The sequence below is a fragment of the Hylaeus anthracinus genome, unplaced genomic scaffold, assembly GCF_026225885.1.
Source record: "Hylaeus anthracinus isolate JK02 unplaced genomic scaffold, UHH_iyHylAnth1.0_haploid 11981, whole genome shotgun sequence".
Classification (NCBI taxonomy): Eukaryota; Metazoa; Arthropoda; class Insecta; order Hymenoptera; family Colletidae; genus Hylaeus; species Hylaeus anthracinus.
In genome coordinates this window covers 4,835,811-4,858,300 of record NW_026534329.1, presented here as the reverse complement: position 1 = coordinate 4,858,300, position 22,490 = coordinate 4,835,811, and the positions used below count along the sequence as shown (strand labels likewise).

The following is a 22,490-nucleotide window of genomic DNA, read 5'->3' as shown; positions in this document are numbered from 1 at the left end:
AGAGAGAGAGAGAGAGAGAGAGAGAGAGAGAGAGAGAGAGAGAGAGACGTGTAAGTACGTATCGGTGCAAACGAGTTTGTTATCTATGTGGGTGCGTCCTTCGTATGCTCGTGCCTGTCGCTGTTTGCCAAGCTGAACATTATGTTGACGAAGAAGGTGGGAGTCGCAGGAGGATGGAACGAGACGGAGAACGGTCTGGAAAAGGACGGGGAGCAAGTTTTACGCACAAGTGTTCCATTCGGTTGCAAAAGATCGTTTTCCGTCGCTCGACGTAAAACCGTGTTAAAATTATTTAATAAGATCCACGTGTTTTTTCTCCCCTGCCTCCTCGAAACGGCTCTGGGTACACAACAGGGGACAGACTGTACACTTTCACGTGCCGCACCGTCCGGAATGGACGATATTAACTTCGCTCCCGAAGCATGCAAGTCGAAAGTTTTACCGGCACAAGAAACGACGCGAAATTACGTTCGAAACGATTGCGATACGTTTAAGCGCGGATAAAACGCGAGGCTTCAAATACGCCCCGTTGTCCGCGTTTATCTCGGAACATTTACCGCGAACGTTTACGCAAACTATGTAATCGACGGCTCGCACGGCAACAGCGTTACAACATTAGCGTTAACAACCGTTCGATCTGTGTTTAACATGTTCGCTGCGGCTGTCATCAAGATCAAACAATTTCGACGGCTATAAAATGCATCTGCAGGCATGGGTTCAAAATGTGGATCTGTAAACTTGTAAATACAGTAGTATTTACCAAGTCTATACAGACCAAGTCTTGTTAAATTCATAAGCTCGGGTCGAGGAGCTTCGAATATGAAGAAAGACAGCGAATAATGAAGACGGAGCAAAAATACCAGGATAATAAAACAAAGTTTTATCGTTGCCATTAGCATTGTCCCAGCGAGGTATCTGATTCTGGATCATGTTAGACTACTCGGCGATCGAACTCCTGGACCCCTCAAGGACTATACCCGCCAGTGGTGGGGACCTGTGCATTTATCGTAGAGAAATGCGTGCATTTAAGGAGACTTTACTGTAACTTTACTCGTAAACAGCGAGCAGACGGAACTGTTGAACGGTTTACTCCACCTCAGAGTTGAAGAAATCATCAGAAATTTACAAAAACGAGCATTTTTGAATGATATCCATTATAACGGAGATTAACTCGAGAACATCCGCACGTTCTGCGACACTCTCGAACGTTCGCGGTACGCCTTTCCCGCACTCGTGACACGCGGTGCGATTTTCCCAGTAGAAAGGAAAGGTCGCTGGGGGTAGAGGGACAGATGAAGACGGAGATACCGGCGCGTGGAGGCATATCGAAGAACGACTTCCCGGCAGTCGTTAGCCGTGATTGATTGTAACCTGTATATATGGTTTTCCCGCTACAATACGGGGTTCTCGTTCGTGTGGCAAAAGCGGAGTCTTCGCCGCGAGAAATCCGATCGTAATTACTTCCGGCTCGCCGAGGCCTTCTAGGGAACGCCGAGAAAACGGAAATTCACTTTCTTTACCTTGGCACCGTACCTCCGTCCATGCGCTTCTATCTCGCGGTTTTCCCTCTCTCTCTTTTAACTTGTCTCCCCCTCCTCTATCCCTCTTTTCAAACGACCTATGCGCGCATGAACGCGTGAACACCGGCGCCCAGCGATGCATCCACGGCTCGTTTCGCGAATTGTTCAGGGTCGACATTAACACCGAGAAGCATTGCCAAGAGAGTTTGTCATAGAATTGCCTGCAGATCGAGACAAAATTATCTGGGGTGGCGGTGTCTCTTAAGGAAGAAAAGGGAGCGTTTCGACCTGGTCTTGTCAATGGACTCGTCAATAAGGCTAACTAGGAGGCCCGTGCCTTAGACGCCAGGATATTTGGAGGTCGGTCGGATTGGCTTATATACGAACGTTAGGCAGACAGAGCATTTCACTTGTGAGAATCGCGCAAACGCGCGATGTCCCTCTAGTGGCGAGGACAGGAGATGCCACCCACATATCTAACAAATTTTTTGGGAGAAGTATAGTTTCGTTAGCGATCGTCAAATTTACTCTGAGACGAGTTAGATAAGGATTTTTTTGTTTTATATTGTTATTAGGTGCAGTAGTTGATTCTATGCCTCTGTGTTCTTACATTTATTAGATTAGTTCAGTAGTTCATGCCTATTTTTAAGAAAAATTCAAAGGCATATTTGAATTTTCATGTATATTTATTGAATTATATATGTACCATTTTGTTCCACGACCTGTCCAACCGTTAAAGAATGTACACATTTTATTCGTTTTCAGCCATTCCGATATATTCAGACCTGTACCGCCTACTAAAAATCGGCACGGACTTTCCAGACAGACTCGATATAATTGGAGTCATTAGAGAATTTCCTTATAGGTCTCAATTTTAATTGGCACCCAGAGATATTCCCTCAGACATATGCAGTCAGTCTCATAAGAATTCGTATCCTCTATGTCTATTGAAGAAATTTGTTTAAATTAAATGGTAAGTTTAATGTTTCCAAATAAATGTTTACAACGAATGCTTATTTGGGCACATCGAACCTATCATTTAATTTAGACAAATTTCTTCAGTAGACATAGAGGAATATTTATGCGACTGACTGTAAGTCCTATTAGGGTCGAAAGTGTTAATCGTCGCGACAGTGTACGTTTTCCAGAGTCCTCCGGGTGTCGACCCACTAACTCGTTCGGTAAGGAACCCCGTAAATAGCGCGGCGGTTCAGCCCGAGAGAGTTTCTCCTCGATTTCGTTCCACCAATGCACCAATGCACCGGTGCGCGGCCAATAGCGACTCGCGACGACTCGACCGCGACAAATTATTACGTTTGTGCATTCGCGTATGCACACAGCGATTCTTCGACGATATCGAGACCCCCTGCTGCCTTCCCACCCCCCTGTCATCTTAGCAGCCAGTGTGCCCGCTGGCTGTAACGTTCTTATTATTATCTGCGGCGCAACACCAACGTCCACGATTGCGCAACGTCTTTTATTAGCAGACTCGCGCCGGGGCGGTCGCGAAATCGTCCCGATCGTTTCTTCGTTTGAGCGTTCCACCGTTCGCCTGTGCTATTCGGGCTCCTCAGAAACGCGGATACAATGCGTCCGTTGTGTAAATTTAGACGTCTCGAGTGGTCGGTGATGTCTAGGTCGCGATTAACTTTCGCACCGTTCGCCTTCGGGAAATCTCTTCGAGGGCAACTCGGACTCCCACTGGTCCTCGCGTTTATGGTAACCTCGATGCAAGACCGCGTTCACGCGTTGATCGCCGCGTTACCCATGCATGGGTACAGTGCTTTTCAAAGTCAACGAAAATGAATGTTAATGAAATTGTTGAATTTTTAAAACGATACAAAAATAAATACCGCGATAAAGGGTTATGTAGTTTCCGGTAGTCTGTAAAGAAAATTTAACCACCGTAGATATTCTCAAGAGTATTAGTCTGGGAATTAACGTGTTAAAGAAGACGCGAGAGTGCACGTGTCTCTGAGCGGCTTTCAGGGACCGATAAGGAAATTTATACGTTGATAAAAATCATGAAAGTTTTTGTCAAGGAATGCGGATAGTAAGTCTGTGTTGCATGAAATCGTGTTACACGAGGGCTTTATATATTTCAAGTAGAACTACTCGAGCTGATGCAAATGCTCGCTAACCGAACTTCAAAGCAGTGCAGCTGACTCAGTCGATCGGCTAATTATAAGCGTACCTTCGCCCGAATCTTCGTACCCAACTTCCTTCTTCCCAGAAATTCTTGAAACGTTAAATAACACTGTCTCGTATAGCCCTCCCCTCCGACACGTCTTCACGTCTACGTAACGTAATACAGCTAGACTCTGAACTGTGTACCATCGATTCTTCAAGCAAGCGAGTGATATACCTTCTTTTTCATTTCTGACCATTTTCTACGAAGTCAAAATATAGGTTCTACACAACCTAGATAACCAAAAGTATAGTTTACACGCCAGTAAATATTTTTGTCGCCTACAGAAGAAGTTTGACTAAATTAAATAATAGTTTTGATATTACCAAATGAATTTTTCATTATAAATACAGTCAGTGTAAGAAGTATTCGTACCAATTTAAAACAGAAACTAATAAGAAAATAAATAAGAGGTTAACATTAAAGGTAATCAACTTTAATTTATATAGTCTAAATCTACTCTAAAAATATGTAAAATAAATATATCAAGTTTTATTTTGAATTGGTTCCTGTGCGAATATATTTATATAAACATCAACATATTTATACAAATATATGTACATCGTCAAACCTACCATTTAATTTAAACAAATTTCTTCGATAGACATAGAGGGTACGAATATTTATACAACCGACTGTATATGTCCATGACATGGCAGTCGATATGTTAGATCGTTTATGGTTCAATAAACCCCATCGAAACATATCGTCTTCAACATTTCACCCTGACCACTGTCTTAGCTCCATAAGTCCTGTCACCTGTGACAGTCAACGCATCAAACAATTCGGAGTACTTCGATCCAGCATTCGTAAACGAAGTAACCTTGCATACTATTTTCCTCCCCCAGCTCTCCATATTTCTGCAGCTTCCTATTGCCCTCGGAGCTCGGCGCCTTAACCCAGACCTGATCACGATGACTAAACGTCGTGCCTGCTGCGAATTGTTTAGAGTTCCATTCACGGATCACCAAATGGAAGGCAACATCTAAGGACGTCGCGGGAACGATGACGTACGAGCGTTGCGGCTACCAAGCACGTAGCAATTGCACGCTAACGCCGGAAATCCCCCATGAGTCAATGGGTCAGTACATTTTCCGTCCTGTGGCTCGCGTCTACGTCGTTGCACGCGGGAGGTTTTTTCCACACGGGTTCGCCTTGAACGACGGCAAAAAGAAGTTGAAATCCTCGAGTGGCAGTGCTCCGGGGAGCCTTGGAACCGATGATGCACGGCTGTGGCTACCACACGCGTCGCGTTCGTGTGTCGTCTTTCGTCACGAATTCCGGAGGGACTCGCCCGTGTGCCACCAGACGCGACAAATGTATGCGCATAAAGTCAGATCTCGATCGTGGTGGATCTTTCCGCCTCCGAAGTATCCGACCAGGTCGTTCTATATAATCCTCGACAGGCTGCCGGGTCTCGTTCTAATTACGAAGAACCCCGAAACCAGTCTAAACCCATTGCCCATCCTGTAGGCGATTGGTTAGGTGGTCTGTTGGATGGCCAGGTTCTTGGTTGCCTTTGCTCACCTTTAGTGGATGAATCTTTTCATCTGGAGCAGTTGAAACCCCCAAACAAATGAGTGGCTTTGTTAGTCGTCAAGAAAATATTAGAAAAATTATTTTGTGTTCATTGGTCTCCGAACATGGTACTTTCAAGTCTCGCGTGTTTCATGTGTCTCAACATGTATACCTAGTCACTAAAAGCTAGAGTTAATCTCCTCCCATCAAATATCTTAGTGTATGCACAACCCAAAAAAATTTATAAAAGTTCAAGTGCTCACTTTGAGTCGTTAAACCTCTTCGTCTGGAGCAGTTGAAACCCCCAAACAAATGAGTGGCTCTGTTAGTCAGCCGAGGAATAGTAGAAACATTATTTTGTGTTCTTCGGTCTCGGTCATATTCCTCCCACCAAAAACTGCCAACCCAACCCAACTACAACCCAAAAACTGTGTATAAGTTCACCTGCTCGACTCACGCCACGTGACCTCGTTTCTCTGTTAGTCTTAGGAGTCTTGCGAATCGCGTAGCGTTTAGAAACTACCGTTGAGGTACATTGTGCTAGCTGAATTACCTAGCGTTGTCCTGGATAAGTGATCTGCAATCAGCATACATTTATACTAAATTACTATAGATGGCCGGCCTCGCTGCTTTGTCACTCGGGACACGTAAACCTCATTCCACCCCTCTGGGTCTCCTTGGGCCGCGAGACATGTTTTTCACCTGGTTCGAGGAGGTTTTTTCTTGACAATTCGTGCCAGCGTAAAGGCGGAATTTACTTGTTGAGCGGAGCGAGTAATTTCGACATATCTGTAACAGATTAGTCAGCGTGTGCGGTTGAGCTAGAAGAGAGACTCACGTGTTTAGGAGAGAGCGTGACAACCAGGCCTGATCTAATATAGTTTTAGAGAATGGAGAACAATCTGGGCCTGTGAGTTGTATTACACGAATGCTTGTTAAGTTAAATGCTTTGAATCCGTTTTTAACCGTTCCAATGTCCTTGCAGTCTCTAATAAATTAACGGACAAAGTGTCGGATAGAGAGAAATCAATTATTTGCAAGTAAATACAGTTCCAATTAGACAGGGTGTATCCTTTCTACGGCTCGTCAACAGTTCCGTTCACGGTTGTGTCCCCAAATGGAGATACCGTGACAAAACTAGTCCTACAACACTGAGATTTCCAAGGAACCCAGGAATGAAAGTCCCATCCGAATCGGTCGAGTAACTTCTGAAATCATCGAGTTCAAGCACTCGCAATCTCTCCATCTCTTTATAATACCACCATTCCTTGCTATTCCAGCAGCCTGCGAGCGCCTTGTCCAGATTCCCCCGAAACATTCGTCGCGTGCGGGTTAACCCGAATCGCTTCTTGAATGATCCTAGCGGCATGCGCGTCTTCGGGCACGCGTGGCCCCCTCGAAACTCTTCGTTCCTGCGGGGGCAACGTTCTGCGCGTGCGTGCCGCCCGTTTATCTATGACGATGCAGTCGGTGGGTTGGGCTACGTCATTTCTCTTTGCCAGTCATCGAAACCGATGACCGACCGTAATCGATTCGCACGCGAGCCTTATCTCGAGTACGCTAGCCATGTTCACGTGCCCCGAGAGCTCCGTTCTCACTTTTCTCACTCGGCCAAGTGGCGCCTGAGGGATTTCCCTCTTTTCTTTTTTTTTTCGAGCCATTTCCTGAATGGTTTCCTGGCCGCTGCCACGAGGTCAGTTACCACCGAGCCTGTATCGTTGTCTCCGGTGGGAGTCGAAGGCGCGTCGTGGCGCTTACTTCGGAGCCAGTGCGCGAATGGCTGATTCTACTAGCCGTCCGCCGCCTTTATATACCCGCGAGACCGTGTCACGTGACACGCCACCGCTCGGGTGGCTCGCAAAGCACGTTCGGTTGTGTGCAATAGTCCACGTTCACGTACAGCCCACTACTACGAACGGGAAGGCTTGGATGCAAGCTAATGGCGCAGCTAACGACGTAGACTAAGTGCGTCGAGTGCAGCCACGAGGTTGCCGAGCGCGTGCGCCACGAGCTGAAAGAGGAACCCGTGCCAGGGGGACCGCGTTATGCGGTCACAATGCGACGTTGTATCTTTATACGTTTTCTCGCGAGATAGACCGTAAATTGTGGAGGTTCCATGAAAGTGGCGAGCGAATGCTCGGCCCAACGATGGAGCGCGTGTAACCAATTCGAACGACGCTTCTGGTAGGCATGTGCTCGCTCTAAATCGACGTAGAGCTACCTTGAAACGTGTTATTCTAATTAATAGTTGGAAGCTCGAATGAAAAGTAAGCTAACCACGGTATAGAAGAATAAACAGAATTAACAAAAAAACTACATTCAATATTAATTAAATTCATGTCGTGTTCAATACCTCGAATAAATCGTAAGCAGACACGAGGCAGACTCTGAAACGTGCAAATCTAATTTTCCAAACGCGAATGCATGATAAATCATATGTTACGCGACAGGTTGTCGTTAACAGAGCGCATTTTATAGTTCTATTTTAGGTCAATATTTGCAAGAGTTCAAGCACTCGACATGGAAACGTTTCATTCGTTTTTTTTTTCCCCTGAACCGTTCTTCAAAACGTCATTGAGATAATGAGTTACACAAACGACAAACGGCGCTTAACCAGCATCGGTTTGATTTCCACCGAGAGCAGTAATTTTGAAATCTTTTGAATGCGGTCGATTGCATGTGAAATTACACGGTCAGAAAAATTATTACATATTTTCAATAAATAATTTTGTCTAGTTGCTGTGGAAATGGAAATTAAATACCTGTTATTTTAAAAATTCAACGAAACGCATTTTCAGTGGAAGCATTCCTCCCGAGATCGTGGCTGGAAGGATAACCACTCAGAAAATGATAAGTTTGATGCTCTCGTAGGGGAAAGCAGGGTAATGACGCCTGCCGGGTAATCCCGGCTACTTTTGTTGTGGGAAGCAGTAAGCAGTGCGACTTGAACGGTGACATTAGAGCTCTTATGTCGACGGCTGTTTTACAACGGTAAAAGAAATCGAAGCACGGCCGTGGAGATTCTATTACGACACTCCGTCTAACAAAAAAGTTTCAATCTCGATTATAAAATTTAATTGCTCGGTTTTCAACCAAGAAATCTCAGAAAAGAACGATACTATTCTTCTTTAACCCATGCGATGTAACAAGATTGGAACATTTCGCAATATGGAAGATTACTGTTCTTAGAATTCCTGCTTGCATAACTACGTGAAAATTCTAAAAAAGTAATTTCTAAAGCTACTTGCAGTACATGCCTCAATTTTAATAAAAATTATCTCGTATCCTACATTTTGAAATATGTATTTACGAAGCGCGCGTAAAGTATTTTCAGCGCTTTAGTAGCCCGTGAAATTAAAAAATTCATTGCACAGCGCGAGCAGAGCTGACAGCCATGATTCCCCAGCGCGAAATAGTCATTTCGAAAGGATTACGAGAAACGGTAAAACAGTGAAAAAAATGAGGCAAAGGAGGAAGGATGATGAGACGAAGTGGGTTCGGGTTACGCTGTAAACGACCTTAAAGGCGGGTCGAGGAGGCGCGGACCGTTGCGATAGTAACCTACATAGCGCCGGTAAGTACGCTGGGCTGCTTAGGCTTGTTTACAACGAGGCGATACCAGCGAAGACGACGAGTCGAGTTACGGTTATGAATCCACCGAGCTCTGATTCTCACACACAGGCGTGACTGATGCACCTGTCCATTTAAGATTGACACCACTGCCATTGATGCTCCTAACGCCATTTTACACAAACGAGGAATCCAAAATGGAAGTCCGGCTACTTCGACGGTTCGTGAAATGAAATTCTTGAGAGGTGGGACCTTCTAAAGCAATGTTTAACACTATTTTAATATCTACTTTAGTATTTCTATATAATTGTGAAAATATGTGTCGAAGCAATCTGTTTTCCATCAAAGTTAGTACCTTAACGTAACAATATGGCGAGTGAATATTTTTGTTTAAACTACAGTTTCAAATAATTAAATGTGAAGATAGAGAATTAATTTCTACGCCCAATAATTGACAAGTACAGTTACAAACTGCTAGAACAGCAACAATAACTGATAACTAAAATGAACAATTTATTTTTAATTCTAAATAGGTAATTGTTCAAATACATAGATTAATGATTTAATCGCTCTAAGAAATTCTTCCTTTTTCTTTCAAACTTTTTCTGCCTAGCACATTATCCACGAAGTGATTGCCATCGATCACAAGTACACCATTTCGCGCCACCACCTGAGCAAATATTCATGGTTTGCGATGAATCGTCAACAGATAAGCTTGCCGTGCACCGCGTATCGGCGAAGTTATTTCTATATTTCCATTGCGCCATAAATCCCCCGTTTAGAAACGTTCAAACGCGTAAACCATCGCTGACAATTCGACGCTACTTTCCTGTATCTCGTAATACGACGACGGGGAAAAACAGCTGAAAGAATTTCGAAGCGAACGAATTTTCGCTCGAACAATAGCGTGACGTCAGGTGCATAAATCCTGAATGTAAATGTTCCGTAGGTAAATCGAACGTTGCGATTAGGAGAGACGAACGCGTTCGAAAGCGGAACGAAAATTTCAATGCGTCAACGCGACTCGGTGCTGCACACATAGTTGCATTTACGATGATTATGCAATGCGTATTGCTTGCATATGTATGCGTGCAGGACAGTTGCTTTCCCGTTTGATCCAGTATCACGTGTCCGTGCCTCCGTATAAGAAACGCGAATCATGCTACGATGTGAAATTAGAACTGGAGACTTCTCGTTCTATTTGTCTGCGCTCGAATACTGCTCGAATATTTCATTTTTATTTTAATAATTGCATAATTTAATCGCTACGTAATGGGACACTACCTGAATACTTGAGAATTTCATTATTGGTTGAATATTTTTAATACTCAACTAATTACATTTGGCAGTTACAACTCTAATTGCAACGAACGATTGCAGCATGTAGTATTTAAATAAATCACCAATATTGGCATTACTTAACATTCAAGTGCTATTCAAGTACATTCAAGTATTACTCGAAGGTTTCATACGTTGCAATTACTTAATTATAATCGAGGTGCAATTACATTTGGCAGTTACAACTCTAATTACAACGAACGATTGCAACATATACTATTTAAATAAATCACCAATATTGGCATTATTTAAATAGTGCATCTATACGAACATAATCCTTCACTTGAATGATAATCGTACTTTACTCATACTATTCAAATATCTGTAACGTATTCAATCTGATTGAAAAGTCAGCACGTTCCTGCACGTATTCTCTACGGATTCCTACGAAGGGGAAATCGGAAATCCCCAGGACGCCATGTTTCCCTTTTTTTTTTTATCGAAGAACGAGACCCTTAACGTGTTCGCACCGCATCGATGCTATCGAGGCTTCGAACCGCGAAGCGAGGTTGTACACTGTGAAACAGCTTGCGCCATGTGTCATGCGTGTCAGAACATCTTCGTTTGTTACATTTCTTTTGAGGTTTTCGGTACCACGGCTCCGTGCAATCGTTTGTTGGAATAATAATGCTCAAGTAAACGGAATAAGTGGATGAAAAATATTTGCACTGTTAGAACTCGTGTTAATATTCGAGATAGATTAGAGCAATGGCTTCCATCTTCCAATGCCTTTGAATAAAGGTCGTAAATTCAGCGGTGAACGTTGTTTATTCGGTTAATGATTATCGACTTATCACAGTTTAATGATGGATTGCGTCAATGGTGAACGGTACGGCAAATACTGATAACATGTGTATTAAGTTTTTGCTGGAAATTCGAGGACTGTTATAAAATCTGTATTTTACGAACAATTTGTTCGTAAACAAATTGGTTACGAAGCAATTTTTCAAATTTAGGACAAGCATGTTAAGTCACTTAAATAATATTGTATTATTTGTTGCCGTTTAAAATATTAAATTTCTATAAATTATAATTAACGTAGTTCTTCATTGAATTACAGAAGTTACGATGATATTTTTATCAAGTCGTTACAAGCAATGTGTAAAAATCGTTGTAAATTCTTAGCTATAAAAGAAGCATGCAAACAAATTCCTTTATCTTTATTTTTGGTAATAATTATTTCCATAGCAATCGTAATAGTTTTTAAGATATCCTTGAAAAACTGATTGTTTAAACTGGAAAAATACTGCGGAGAGCTTTCGAAAAAATATCACATTGTACATTTAAACGAAATCAGCCCGATTCAAATACTTTCATAATCGAATCTAAAGTGTTTGGCCCAAGCGTCGCGTGAAGGAAGCTTCCGATAAACAGGAACGTGTACTTTGCACGCTGTCACGCGATTTCCCCGATTATTGTTTATATAGCATCTCAACTCTTTCTTTTCTGCATTGTTTCTCTCTCGCTCTTTTTGCTCTTTATCACGGCTCGTCTTTAATCGTCGCGGGGCCGATAAACAAAATAATTTATCTTCGCGCAGACTCGAACGCCACCAGCGGACGGTAAAAAATGACCGTGAATATCTTCTAAGACCACCGCTTTGCATTTTAAAGCCGATCTATTAATAAAAGTATCGGATTCGCGTAACCTTGAATGGAGTCACAGGTTGAATGAAGTTCAATTCGTTCCGCAACCACGGACGATAAACATTCGTAATTTCGTGAAATTTTATCGCGCGAACTTTACTATTTCATCGAAATTCAACTGTGTAAACTCCCCTTAATTTCGTCGTATAAATATTCCACATTCTCTGAAACGATTTTAATTACTTCGTTGCTCATTGGTCATATTGTGACACTCTATTTAAATTATCCGTATAATTTACGCTTTATAATTTGCAAGGACCGACGCTCACGAATTTTATACAGTCACCTCGCGGTCGTTGTAATTCGATTGCGATTCCCGCGCTGAAATAAACTTTAATCATCGAGTCGGAAGGTGAGTGCAATATTTAGCACGACACGGACGACATTAAAATCCGCGTGGGCGTCTGCACGAACGTGCCAAGAGAAGGGATGCTGCTCGGTGTACAATCCGACAATGAGGCGCCGCGTGACGTCATCGACCGTCAATATTACACCCTTCAGAGGCGTTCCACCCCACGTACGACCGACCAACCCCTTTTCACCGTGCGCCATCCTACGTTTTCTCTCGATTACGTGACGTCAGGAACTCGTAACAGGTTGGCACTTTTGGATTAAAATCACTAGGCATACAAAGTACTATCAAATAGTCGCCCTTTCCCAGCGAAACGACGATCCATGGTAATTTGAATATCGCCGTTTTAAGGGCGAAAAGGTAGCGTCGTTGAATGGTCACACTAGGAATATTTTGTGATAGTACGTTTGTTTACTTGTTACTATTAAATATTTATATCATAATAATTCCTCGAGTTTAATTCGTCGTATTTAAGCCAACTATAAATAATTCAACGCTGATAAACAAAACAGTTTATACAAAACAAAATAGTTCAATGAGTGAAAAGATAGGTAGGAATATTTTGTGATGTGATGTTTCTTATTCGTTCACTTATTACTATTCAATATTTATACCATAATAATTCCTCGAGTTTAATTCGTCGTATTTAAATAAACTATAAATAATTCAATTAAACAATTGTCTCGATCAAGGACAGGTTGGTATACACGTTCGGTGACTTTGGCTCGAATCGATGCAACGGTGACGTCAGTGTACCTCATTTTCAACTTTCTCCACATTTTTGGAAAGCGTTATTTAACGTAGACGTTAATTGACCGCTCGAACATTGCTCGGCGCGATATCGTATTCGTTTATTTCGCTCGATCTCGCATTTTTCATCGGAGTACTTTCGGGACACGTAACTCTTGCGAAATCGCCAAGTTCCAGATTACTATAAGCCCCGAAAAGCGCGTCTCGTTTCCCACGAATGTTAATCGCGTCGCGCTTGGTCGTCGACGAAAAGAAAGAAACGAAGAACGGGTAGAGAATCGAGCTGGGAACATTCAAATGGATTTTGTATACTTTTTAAATCGATCTCGATATTTCCATATTTTGTATTGGGAATCTCGGATGAACTTGTATATTTAATATCGTCGATAGGAAATTTATAAAATTTATTTCATGATGTGACGTTACGAAAAAGAATACGTAATATGAAATACGTAATTGCATCTAAAAAGGAAAATACGTAATTTGAAATACTTAATAGAACATAAACAAAAAAAATATGTAACATGAAATACGTAATATGAACTGATGAGAATATTGATACAATATGAAGTTTGTATATGTTTTGTTACAGTTTTTTATACACTGCCATTCTATCGTATCTCACTCGATTTCGTTTCGAACTTTGATGATTTCAAAATATGAATGATTATTCAACGTACGAATAATTATAATTCCAGTACGGACTACTGAATCAATGTCAAGTTATTGTGTCGGCAATAAAAGAAAAAGGACATGTTACATAAAAATTAAAAGGAAAGAATAGTAATCCCTTAACCCTTTGGCCAACGATTTACTCCAGGTGAAAAATTCCTCACGTACTTTGGTACGACGTGTCTGACTCGTGCTTTCATATTCTACTAAATTTCTACTCCGCGAGTCTCGCACATTGTCACAGGCTAAAGGGTTAAGAACACGTCCGTAATTATTGTTTCCCGACTCCACGACCGATACAGAGCATCGCACCTCGCGTAAAAATTTGTCAAAAATGCCGACTGTTCGACATCCTCCATTCGCGTGCGAGAGGGAACGCACGTCGGCGCGCGGAAGAACTTCAGCGTTAATTAAAGCCCTCCCAATGACAATGAAAGCCCAGAAGAGTAACCAGTCCTGTCAAACAATTTGCCGGTAATTTCGCGACGATGCCAGAAAGCGCGCGACGAGGACGGCGAAACGAGGGAGGCGTCACCAGAAAACCGTAGAGAGGATCCTTTGTCGACGCCGTGTTGCGACGATGCGTTTATTTCAGTCGAGCGTCGCTATTTCTAGCGGGCACCAGATCGAATATGCTTTTTCGTTTCTGGCGCGACGAGTGGCTCCTCTTCCTCGCCTGCTGTCCTCATCTCGCCTTTTCGCGTCGCCCGCAGCGTCATTCTCTCCGCGTGCGATCCTCTCGGCTCGGACGCACAAAAATACAGGCAAAGAGAAAAGGTAGGAGGACGCAGGCGGAGATCAGCTGTGTCGACCGACGTATAAATAATTCCTCGGCCCACTTCCACCGGGTGCAACGAGCAAAGGGTACAGTCGACGACGCCCCGCGTCGTCCGCAGCCGCGAGCACGCACACGTGCAAACCGTGGACGAGGGTGTTATTTAATGCTCTGTCAAAGCACGGTTCCTATATTTCAACGAGCCTCCCTCTTCCACCCATTTTTGGGACTGCTGGGTGCGACGATGCGCTGTTGGAGGGATGAAGACGTAGTCAGAAATGGGTTTTTAGTTTGTCAAGGTTTACGATTCTTTTCTGGGTTAGGAAAAATACTTGGTGCAGGTATGAACTCTGTGTTTTTAATTTAGAAATTAAATTGTAGCCCTTGACTGTGTTTTCGTTTAGAAAAACACGGAATTAATCCCTGCATTTAGTATTTTCCCTAACCCAGAAAAGAATTGTAACCCTTAACAAACTAAGATTCATTTTTGGTTATCCATATCAATAGATGACAGGGGATTTCTTTAACCCATACACACGTAAAAATGATCCGAAGATATTGCTAAGCCAATTTCGTATTAAATAATAAAGATCGAAAGGTTTTGGACGCAATCGTTTCCATAGGAATCACGATAGGCTCGCGTAGGATGAATGGCGGACCGCCACTACTGGGATTTAAACGCTTTCTTAGGGGCGAGCAGGTTCGTGTACTACGAGGTCGATTCCCAGGGGTTTTACGACATTGGATCACGTTGATGTCACGCATTCAACGACCCATATCGGAAAGCTATCGGTATTTATTGCCAAGGGTGGCTGCAGACGTCGCAAACAGCACAGGAAATCTAATCGTTTACTTACGACTTGGGAGTTGCCACTGAATTACTGTTTTGATTGCTTACCTGCAACAGAGAAAAGAATTCCACGTTAACATACCGAATTTCATTCAGGTGTGGTGTTGTTGGATGGAATTTGTAAGTAAATAAATATTAATTCATTAATTAGTTATCTAAATCTATATTTAAGAACGAAAAGGAAGAAACACGATTCAACTTACTATTAAATTAATTGAGCTTACGCCAAGAAATATTAGGCTTCGCCAAATACAATAATTATTTCATAGTCAACAAACGAAAGAAGATATAAACACGAATCAATTTTTACTACAACTGTTTCTGTAGCAAAATACACGGATAATTCGGGTGATAACGATACATGACTTCGAGGCTTAAAGAATTAACGAAAAATGTTTGTCGTAATTTAATTTTCAGCAAGAATCAACGGAGATATTTCTTAGCCGACGAGGTACTTAAAAAAGGGCGTTTTCTGTTCGCGACAGCGATACCTCCGCCATGGTATCGATATCAATATCAGATGTCGATATCGAGTGCCTTACCTTCTAACGCGTTTCGATACTCTCGAACGGGAGCTCGATCATCGAATCGCTCCAATATCATTAGTATTGGATCAGCCCCATCGGTGGGCGGTCAATTGACGCCATCGAGAAGGCTTCGGTTGGGAAAACTGGCAAGAGCGCGGTGGGAAGCGTGGATGGAAACGAGAAGAAAGCCAATTGGCAATGAGATTTCTCATTACTGAATAAGGACAGAACCGAGGCAGCGATCCGAGAATTCGGAAATCGGGGCCTGTGGAATGTTGCACGTGATCGGGTGTCACACGAGACTGGTTACTTTGCAAACAAGCCAGAGTGCATGTCTCTCGACACAATTCAAGTGGCGGATTTCATAACAAGAATAATCCACGAAATTCAAGCATTGATAATCATTTCATTTTGTTCAATAATATTCTAATTATTAAATTTATTATACATTGTAATAATTACATTTCATTTCTTCATTTCTAATGCGTTCTAATTATTGAATTTCATTTATTAATATTCTAATGATAAAATTTCTAAAACATTCCAATAATTAAATTTCACGTAATCATTTCTGGTCATTTCGTATCATTTCTTCGTTTCTAATCGTTTCATTTCGTGTAATAATATTCTAATAAATTCATTTCTAAAGCATTCTAATGATAAAATTTCTGAAACATTCCAATAATTAAATTTCATTTAATCATTGGTCCCTATCTAATTTTCATCTGTTCAGCATACGATGCATTAAAGGTTCTTAAATAGGAGTGGTAGTAAAATTTAAGAAGAACAGAAAAATCATCTCATATAATTCTACAGTTAAGACGTTAAATTAGTAAATAAATAAAAATGTATTTGTAGCTGAGTCTACGAACTTCCTGTATAAGACTCATAGGAAAAATGCATTCAAAAATTGTATGTATACTTTTATCTATATGATCGTTATTTTATTATTTATTCCTGAAGACGTTAAATGAGTAAATAAAACAATACATGTACACCTGAGACTGTATCCATGCAAGCTTTACGATGACGTATGACGCACCTAAGAACCTGCACTTAAAAATTGTACACGACCAATTAGAGAAAAAAAATTGCAAGCAATTATGCTATAATCTGCTTCATACATCAGAGCATTCGCATTAAGATGTTGCGCTGGAAGCACAGCTAGGGTATCATAACCGCGCGTTTCTGGTTTGCTACTCCTTTACTTTCAACGACACCATTAGCGACGTCGATTTGCATTCGCATGGCCTTCAGAAGGTATCGGATAGATCTGCGAACGAACGGCTAACGAGGAATTGTACAAAATAGAGTAGTAGGTGTTCGCGTGCAATGTTTACCGATGTTACGTCAATCATTGATTATTCAGTGCAATCTCGAGCACATATTTTAAATTGAATCAGATAGACAGAAATATGTATGCGAGCGGTATAACAGGCTGATTGGAAAATCGATTGTTTATACGGTACATTAAAGAAGAACAGAAATAATATTTCATTTTTAAACTACGAGCATTAGAAAACGATCGATATCAGAGCACTAACGACTGCAATAGATCGATTAACTTTTTTGTAATCACCTACCTCGCCATTAAACGAAAACGTGGCTCGATTAAACCGAACGAAGTCGTATTTTTTAGTATACATTCTGGTTTTTGTTCATTAAGCATTGTTCTGTATATTTGAAGATATGTCTATTCTCCTATAAAATAATTTATTTCTTTACTTAACAATTTTATTCGTCGCATTACTCTCACGACGTATCTGAAGAGAGAACAAAAATTTATCGAAACAATTCCTTTGATTAATTAATAAACCTAGTTTCAGAAATTCAAATTGAACACAGTGCGCCCGTGAACACGATATCAGGAATAAATTCAGAATTTAAATGTTACGTTAGAGGATGCGCTTTCGCGAAGAGAAGACAGCCGAAAGGGCGTAAAAAATGAAGGAATCGCATGAAATCTTGTGCTTCGATTAAATATATCAAGTTTCACATGCGACCCGATATTAACATACAGTTTGGCTCGGTTGCCCTGTAATCACGGCACCGATACCTTTCACGTTTAACGTTCGCGTGAAAGTTATCGACGATAACAGTTATTCAGCTGAAATTAGACACAAGCTTGTAAGACGTAAACAATGGTAGGAAGAAGCTCGAAGACGAAAGAAGTACAGTGAAACTCTCCCATTGAACACGTTTTACTTCTACCCGGTGCAATTCCACTTTTGTATTCCGGACCGGCGTTACGCACCACCGATAAAAAGGAAATCCTATTCAGAAAATAAGAACCAACAGAGACACGCATTCCAACGCCACAGAAACGCTATCGAGACTCGCGGAAAGCAACACGACGAGTAACGAACCGTCACTTATCGATGCAGTGTAAAATATGAGAAACCAATTTTTGTTTGTTGCATTTCATGCCGGAGGAGTGTTTATAAGCGATGAATTTTTTTTTGTGTTAAAGTGGTGGATAAACAGTGGTTTGGTTCGATGAAATAGGCGACATTTGTTTGGAGTTTTCGCAAGATGAAAGTGGGAGTTTATACGGATTTTAATTTATAATTTAAATTATTGCTTGGTGGAAAATTATTGGTCGACAATAAGTGTTTGGGGTATGAGATTTTATGGACCTCGTCTGAAGAAAGTGTTTAATTGTGTAATAAATTAAAATTCCCTGAGAAATATTAGGGTGACGTGAAATTTTCTAAAATCCTTAAATAGGTGCAGGATTTAAAATCCTATTTTGTAAGTAAGAGGAACATACACGTAATACTGAATTTGAAGATAAATCCGACACACTCCATTGTAAACATGGCGATACAGTTTACATTTAATTTTCACAATTTTCAAATACCCAGCATACAGATGAGCCTCTTACAGTAAAACATTTAATTGAAGAATGTCAAAAAATACAACACGATCGAGTAAAGTTTAAACCTTGAAATAGTTACGCAGACGATCCTTAATAATAGAATTTCTCAAATTAGTCAAGATATCAATGAAATATAACACATTAGATAAATAATAATTAAATTGTAATCACCGACGAGGTCACTAATAACATCATAGTCGACGTGACCTTAAATAAAGTAATTAAAACTATATACACATTTCTGTTTAACGTATGACAAAATGAAATATTAGGTTGTCCCAAAAGTTTCTTTCGTAATTTGCACTCAATTATTATGTGCGGTAGTGTTTCTATAAATAGACAATCTAATTTCTCAGATGTTGATGTTGTAACAGTAATGGAGCAAAATGAATCGTGCACAATTCAATAATGTAACATTAGACACAAAATATTGTGTATGTATTTCTTATTAATAAAACGAAAGAAACTTTTCGGACAACCTAATACTTCCACCGCCCAGGAAGAAGCATAAAATCAAGCACATGGACGAAACGAGTACGAATGAGCTGCTCCAATCACGGGCTAATAAACTCTCGAAATAATTCGCTTGCCGCCATTCCACCGGCACCGATACGGTATCCATCGCGTTAATTGAAAGGAGAAAGAATTCCGATAAAGTTAGCCGCCTATATGAGGCGCAGCGCGATAGTAACGAAGCCAAAGGAAATTCGTGTATGGGGAACAACGGTATGGCGAGCTCCATTGAGTGTAAAGCCAGCAAGGTAACGGTTTCCGGGCAAGGATGTGGCACAGCCTACATACCTTCGTCACAATGTAGGAGAAGGAGGTTGGAGGAGAGGAGGAGGCAGACACCACGGGCCAGAAGAAAAGAAAAAGAAAGAGGCAGCAGCCACCGGAGGCAGCGGAGAAAGATACCACGAGGAGAGCAATGAAAGGAATAGAGACAAAAAAAAAATATGACTACTACTGGCCACCGACCAGTGATCTTAACGCTTTCGTACCTCTGATAGTCGACACAGCTCGAATTCTATGAAATATACACGCTGTTCTTCATAATGACAACAGTAATCATTCTCGATTAGGCATCGGTCGATGTGAGACACTGGGTATATCAGTCAAAGAGGATTGTAACGAACTCGGAGAGTTGGTCATTTTTCTGCTGCATCGTTTTTACATTTTTATTTTTACTCTACGAAAAAACACTACCGCTCACAAGTACGTGGACACCTTCAATTAAAGTAGGAACTTTGAAAAGTTAGGAATTTATTAACGTATCTCGTTTTCAGATTTCCTTGACCGAATTGAAAAAAGAAAATGTGAAAATGTGAAACGAAAGCGTCGTACACGATGTGTTATTTAGTTTGTGTTGCATTAGAGAATGTATATTTGGTCAATAATTGATTTAATGCCTCGTCAGTAATAATAATAAAATTGTGCGCGTTAGGTTTCCTTATAGAATTTCAACATACAACAATAAAGAAAAACAAGCTACCAAATTTCATTCGTGTGCAACTTACACATTTATGTATTAGATTTCTCGAGCACGTTTCACGAGCACGTTTCTCGAGCATTGATTTACAAAGTACATTACGCATGCATTTTGCATATTCCGCATCAATATGCACGAAAAATGCATAAAACTGATAGCTGGTAAATACATCAACACAAAATCTCAAATCCAGTGAGAGGTCGCAGTCTACGTGAAGCTGACAGCTTTTTTAAAAAAAAAATTATCCTACAGTTCCAATTGATAAAACTTTTAGTGGAATCGATCGGGAACTGTAGAACCACTGAAAGTTGAATCTGAACTATTTATTTATGAGCTTCTACGAAGGGAGCTGGCAGCTTCGCGCAGACGTGGTCACGGACAAATTTCGTCTCCGAAAATGGACGAGAAACGCGACGGGGAGAAGAGAAAAATAAGAAAAAGCTGGGAAGAAAAAGTCCAGAGCCCGAGAGCGAGCACACACCGTGCCGACTGACATGTTTCTTATGCGCGCGGGGTTCTGCAGTGAAAGGAAGTATAACGCGGCTGGTACATAGTTACTTAATCTCCGTTTGACAGAAACGAGGTCATTTTTATCGAGGCCCTCGTGGAGCCGATGCGAGAGACCAACGCCGTCGCTGCACGTTCCCGTAAAATGATTCTAATCGTGCGAGCGCCGCGTAACAGCCGTTCATCTTTCTCTTTCGCCACGGAACAAACAGACCTGCGCTTCAATTTCAACGCCGTTGTCCACGAAGCGACGGTTTAAACATAATTACGTCTGTTTCGTGAGAAGAACGCAACCGTGGCGTTTACTTTCCAGTCTAACCTCGAAGGACGGGCGTTCGAAGGTGCTTGGAAGAATTGTTAATTAATTGGGGGAAAAAAGTATGTCGATTGCTTGTTGTAAAATAAATATTGGGCGTAGGAATTAATTCTGTGATTTATATTCGATCCTCTGTTACGTTATATTAGCAACCTTTTAAGTTTTCAACGTGATTTTTATTATAATGTATGCTGACATACTGTCAGTCTTATAAATATTTGTACCCTCTATTTTTATGAAAGATATTTGTCTAATTTAAACGATAGACTTCACATATGTGTATATTTATAATTACAGATTTATTTAGAAACGTAAAGCCGTTCGTTTAAATTACAAACTGAGTGTAAGTCTCAACCTGATGGACGTTAAAACTTGTTTACAGTTCCTCACAAAAGGGTACACGAGAATCAAATTTGGTCAACTTAACGTTTTTTTTTTATATTTAAGTTTCAAGTCGCGTTAAAAACTCGGGCGATTTTATACATTTACATCTAACATCCATGTATAATTTTCCATTGTGCTGCTTGGTGGGATCACAGTGTGTTTATTCGCATGTACAACCCTTTACTTGTATTATAATAACGATTTAAACAAATTATAATTACAGATATTTCAGTAAGTATTTCTGAGTATCGCGTTGCCGCAACTCTATTTAAAAATATCGAGATTTCGAATCGAATTAATCGAACCGCTTAAATTTTTACGAATTTTAGTCTTCCGGTCATCGCGTCAAAGCAGAAGAATTTATTTAAAATTCAAAGATTGAAGGTGGAAGAGGAGGAAGAGGTTGAAGGAATTCGATTCGCGTCTCGCGGAATTCTGGACGAAAATCTTCGCCCAGAGCACGGCATCGCGATAGATTCCTTCCTTTTTTTTTTTCGCGGCCGCCATTAAATTCGTTCGTTGCCGGACGTGAGGGTCCACGCCTTGCAATACGCAAGAACACTTTCGCCGACGTGCTTGCTTTTCCCTCCTGCCGATCTATAAGTGCGTGATCCCCCGCCCCCCCCGTGTGCCGGTGGGGGGGGCTCCCCCCCCCCCTCAGTGCAATCGACAAGTCGCGGCTCTTTAACCGAACAGAAATGTATCCCTCTCCTTTGAGCCTCCCTTCCCATTTTACCATCGCCGTTTCCCTCCAAAACACGCGAAGTCGTTTCTTCTCTCTCGCCACCGTTTCTCGCTCTGGATATCTGGCTTCTTTGTCCCTGTCCCTCGAGCTATCTCTCCCTCTCCCGTCGCTTCTCAAGAATCCGGATCTAGTCTCAAGGTTTACATAAAGGAGCTTGGACGAAGCCCCCGTTCTTTTCTCGGCGTGCTACGATTAGCTTCGTTCGTCACCGACGATTTTCTATTATATTTCGTTTGAAGACCCGCTAACGATACTTGGGGGTTTCCCCGTCGCGAAAGCGTATCGTATGCGCGGCAGCGAGGCGCGGAGAACGTCCAAGCCAGAGGTTCAGGGGCTGCCCTCTGGAAGGACGTAAGGGTCGAAGAGTTGTTCGGTAACGCTTTACCGATCGGTAGCCTGTTAATCGGCTTTTTTCCTAAGACAATGCTTTGGTAAACAATGCTTTGGCAAACGATGCTTTATTAC

General features: G+C 41.4%; 1 protein-coding gene and 1 long non-coding RNA gene across 2 annotated transcripts in view; both read right to left on the bottom strand.

Moving 5' to 3' along the window:
- The window catches only part of LOC128885526 (RNA polymerase II elongation factor Ell), a 255,314-nt gene that overhangs the window by 30,173 nt on the left and 202,651 nt on the right, over window positions 1-22,490 (bottom strand). The gene's annotated exons all lie outside the window — the stretch shown is intronic.
- LOC128885538 (uncharacterized) lies at window positions 4,187-7,663 on the bottom strand. Its single transcript, XR_008459628.1, has 3 exons — window positions 5,780-7,663; window positions 5,490-5,640; window positions 4,187-5,405 (listed from the first exon to the last, which is right to left on the bottom strand). It is a non-coding gene; the product is annotated as an uncharacterized LOC128885538 (long non-coding RNA).